The sequence below is a fragment of the Echinops telfairi genome, unplaced genomic scaffold (genome assembly GCF_000313985.2).
Source record: "Echinops telfairi isolate 266 unplaced genomic scaffold, ASM31398v2 ScPeMD7_7472;HRSCAF=8510, whole genome shotgun sequence".
Taxonomy (NCBI): domain Eukaryota; kingdom Metazoa; phylum Chordata; class Mammalia; order Afrosoricida; family Tenrecidae; genus Echinops; species Echinops telfairi.
The window spans coordinates 150,704-155,457 of NW_022111376.1; the positions used below are offsets into that span (position 1 = coordinate 150,704).

Here is a 4,754-nt window from a genome sequence, read left to right on the forward strand (position 1 = left end):
TTCATAGTTTTTTTAAGCTATAGTCCGGCCCTCCAATGGGTCTGAGGGACAGTGAACTGGCCCCCTGTTTGAAAAGTTCGAGGACCCCTGAACTAGAGGAAAGTTGTATGTTTCATCAGTGCTATACTCTTCCCTGACTGGTTCGTGTCTTCCTTCTGGCCCATCTGTAAGGGGATGTCCAGTTGTGTACAGAAGGGTTATGGATCTCCATTCCATGCTCCCCATCATTCACATTGATATGATTTTTCTTTCTGGGTCTTTGATGCCTGATACTTGATGCATTGACACTTCATGATCACACAGGCTGGTATGTTTCTTTCATGTGGGCTTTGTTGCTTCTCAGCTACATAGCTGCTTGTTTATCTTCAAGCCTTTAAGACCCCAGACGCTATATCTTTTGGTAGCTGGGCACCATCAGCTTTCTTCACCACTTTTGCTTATGCACACCCGCTCTGTCTTCAGTGATTGTGTTGGAAAGGTGAGCATCACAGAGTGCTGGATTGTTAGAACAAGGTATTTTTGTGTTAAGGGAGTACTTGAGTTGAGACCCAATATCCATCTGCAACCTTAATGCTTAACATATAGATATGAGTACATAGTTCTTTTCCCCACTCATTTAATATATATGTGTATATATTTATTATATATGTATTTACATATGTACATGCCTGTATTTAGACCTCTATGAATTTCCTTTGCCTCCTAGTTCTTTCCTCTATTTCCTTTTACTTTCCTCTTGCCCCACTATCATGGTAGGCCTTCATTCGGGTTTCAGTAATTCTTTGCGGTTACATTGCCCTTGATTCAGCCCCACCAGACATCCTAAGCAGTCCTAGCCATTGAGTTTAGATCACTTATTTTTCCCTTGCCCCTGGGTTTGTTAACACCCACTTCCTTTCCCCTGCCTCTCTCTCTCCCATGTCTCCCCGCCCCCCAACCGTTGGTCCCATTGTTTTCTCCTCCGGATTGTTTATCCCACCTATCTTGTCTAGTTAGACATGCAGAGACAATAATAAGCACAACAACAAGACAAAGGAAAAGAAAAAAAACCCAATACAAACCACCACCACAACAAAAGATGACAAGAAAAACCTATAAATTGTGTCAGGTCTGTTGATCTTTAGGCATGTTTTCCAGTGGAATCTGATGGGGTGCCACGCTCTTGCCCCAAAGTATCTTTTTGGTATTCCCAGGGGACTTCACTGCTTTGCTCCCCTTGCTGCTCTGTTGCACGTCCTTAGCCTTTTGCCCGGGAGTGGTGGGGTCAGATCGGGCACCGTCCCGCACTGTGCCGCCAGTGTTATCCATCAAAGTGCTATGGGTCAGTGAGGGGTGCCGGGTCTCGTGGTGGGACCGGCCCTATGGTCCTCTCTGTGCATTGGCTGCTCTGACCAGGAATATCGTCCTTGGGGCTTGGATTGCACAACTCTTTGAAATACACCTAAACCGTTAGATACTATATGTGTATTGCATGTCCACAAAACTGCTAAAATGAAATAAAAATAACTGAAAATAAATAACGATGCTGCAGCTGCCTGCAGTCAAGGGCAGTATGTAATGGCAGGAATACCAAGTGAGCAAATGAAGGCAGGCCATCTTGCTAGTGTTCAGGTAACCTAACCTGGAGGGCCTACAGTGGTTCTCAACCTGTGGGTCGTGACCTCTTTGGGGGTTGAACGGCCTTTTCACAGGGGTCTCCTGATTCTTAACAGTAGCAAAATGACCATGAAGAAATAGCAGCAAAAATAATTTTATGGTTTGGGGGTCACCACAACATGAGGAACTCTATTAAAGGGTCGCGGCAGTAGGAAGGCTGAGAAGAACCGAATAAAGGGGATTTACCTGTCTAGAAATGTCTGTCCTAGGAATTGTGGGTAAGACTGGGATTATACTGTGACCTAACTTGTTGGATAAAGCTGGGGATGAAATAAGGTAGTTGCTTGATGTTTTCTCCAGGCTGACGGGATAGAGGGACTGCAGAGGGACGTTTTGCTCCATAGAGACTACCTGGAGCCAGACTTGGGCGGCTCTTTTGAGATCAGTTGGGTTAGCTGCCTTTGGCATTCTCCTTGGGAGTCTAGCTTCTCTTCATCAACTGGGAATAGGCAAGTGCAGGGGACAGGTATCACTAGAAATCAGGGTTCACTCCCTGCCCCCCACTGGTGTCTCTAAGGGGACACACATGAAATGTCCAGGGGCCCTGAAGCTCCTTGGAGGGGTCAGGTTTCTTGAATTTCTTAAGTGCTCAGGCTAGGCTCAGGAGAGGAATGTTTAGGGACCTCCTCAACCTAACATGAACTGGCCTGTGAGGTTTGTATGGCGTGGATGAACTATACCTGCAGTGTCTCTTACGGTGGCCGTGAGTCATCAGTAGCTACTTACACTTAAGTAAAGGAAAATTAAAAGTTCCGTTTCTCTAGCATCATGTTAGTGAGGTGACAGCCATCAGTGGCCCGTGGATACTAGACTACGTCGTGCAAGTACAGCCCATTTGCACCATCCCAGAACGTTCTTTGGGAAGCCCAGGAACTGGACCGTTCCGGTTTGACAGTGTTGGGCAGCTGCGAGAGCTCAAATGAAAGGCTCTGTCGGTATTTTCCATGACTGCCGAAATCCTACTTGTTCTTTCCTCAAGTATGTCTCCTGACCACCCAGCACAGGCCCCCTCACCCCAGCAGACTATCTGGAAGTGAACCGGAGCTTCCTGGCCAGCCTACAAGGGGCCCTGGGGGAAGAATGTAATCTCCATGCTGTCTGGCAGGCCCACCTCTGCTCTGGCCCAAATGTCTGGCAGAAGCCTTTGGCAAACCCTTTGCCATCTCTGCTCTTATGGTCAGTATTCTAAGAATCAGCTTGCGGCATGGGGTCTTAGGTTAGAAAAGCCATTTATTATTTTTTAAGGTAGGTCGGAGGACTCATTTTGGTCAGGCGCAGCAAGGTTAGTGTTGTTGGGGTTGGGATGTAGATTTTGATGTCTTACAAGTGTCAGCAGTTGATTCTGAAAATTCTTTTCGAACTGCCAGTGAGCAAGATTTGGACTTTTCTGACTGCAGTTTCAAAATGCTGGGTTTACTTGAGTCTGTGAATAAAGTGAGAGAGATTGACATGAGATTTACTGGTGTAGGTGGCCAGGCAAAGGGATCGATCATTTAGGATTTTCTAACACTTTGCCCCAAGATTCCTTCTGTGAGCTCCTTAGGACAGATAGGCCAGGCCCGTGGCTTGAGGTCATGGGGGCAGCAAGTGGCCAAGCTGGCACTAGGGCCCAGACTCTTGAATATTTTAATAGCAATATATATATATATATATATATATATGATTAATTTCAATGGTTCTGTGGGTACAACTTAGTGGCATCAATAATAGTGACAGCGATGAAAACTCACTGCCATCGAGTCACTCCTGACTCACAGGGACCCTGTTGGACAGGGTAGAACTGCCCCTGTGAGTTTCCATGAAGGCAACTCTTCATGGGATAAGAAAGCCTCATCTTTCTCCCAAGGAGCAGCTGGTGGTTTTGAACAGCCAACCTTGAGGTTAGTAGTCCAGTCATGCTGTGTAACCATGGCCCACATCCTTTCTGGGCCCCTGACTTTCTGACACTTTAGCCAGTGCTGTCTTCTGTACACCCCCACTGCCTGCCTCTCTGGAATATTCTAGAAACCTAGAGAACTAGTGGGGTGTTGGGTGAGCTGTTTGGGCCTGGGCACCTAGGAAGAGGCACCATTTGGAGCCATTTTTTTCTGCACCACTTGCTTCGCTCACTTTACACAATGATTATTCTACCTGGGTGGACAGACAAGCGTTTATTTTGCCAATGCCTCATGACAGGATGTGCTGGCGCAGGAAGACACACTGGGCCATAAAAGCACACCCGGTGCTTTGCCCAGTAAAGGACAGCATTCACCTTCATACCTCTGGCCATTTCCTAGTTTTTATCGGCTCCAGCACTAAGCCTTGCGGGACCTCAGCTGGCTATGGGGAGAACTCATGTTGCTGTTCTTGGTAGCTGCATCAGCAACAAGTCCATAAACGCCCGGGGCAGACAAATCCCTCAAATGTCGCCATTTGACATGATGAAACAGAAAACTTTGTCACCCTCCTAGTTCACGTGCTACCTATGTCTTACCTCTTGTGATAACTTTTGACGAATGTGGGCTGGGGTGCTTACTCCCATCTTCAAAGACTACTCTCCTCTGTCAAGACAAAGGTGAACCATTACCAGAGTTCTCTACACTTTGTTGGTTAGTAAGTGCTCCAAATACTGACTCTTTGAGAGTGATCGTGAGCTTGACCTCTTGCAACTCTGACCCCTCAAATCAGTCCCTTGCTGCTTCTGAAGCAGACTCTCGAGGGCCCAGGTGTGCCAGGTCACAGAAGCATGTCATGCCTGACTGCCCCTTCCTTCCTGGAACATTTTCGTTTCTTCTCTGAGATGGTTTCCAAAACCAAACTGACTGCCGTCAAGTCCAATTTGAACAACAGCGATGCTGTCGGACAGGGTGGAGCGGCCCGTGTGGGTTTCTCAGACTGTCACTCTTTATGGAAGGAGAAAGCCCCATCTTTCTCCCAAGGGTGTCAGGTGCTTTCAAAAGCCCACCAGGACTCCCTTCAGAGAGGGTTAGGGGAGGTAGGGTTGTTTTTTCGGGGGTGGGGGAAATATGAATTTTGCCACCCCTGTCTCCTTTTATGGGTCAGCATCGACCTTATGGCAGTGAGTTTCTTTTGTTTTTTGTTTTCCTTTTATAGAAATC

The 4,754-nt window shown here is 47.1% G+C and overlaps 1 long non-coding RNA gene across 1 annotated transcript; it reads right to left on the reverse strand.

Annotated features, from left to right (window-relative positions):
- Positions 1-2,868: 2,868 nt before the first annotated feature.
- On the reverse strand, positions 2,869-4,265 carry LOC123521154. Its single transcript, XR_006679627.1, has 2 exons — positions 4,130-4,265; positions 2,869-3,079 (listed from the first exon to the last, which is right to left on the reverse strand). It is a non-coding gene; the product is annotated as an uncharacterized LOC123521154 (long non-coding RNA).
- Positions 4,266-4,754: the final 489 nt, after the last annotated feature.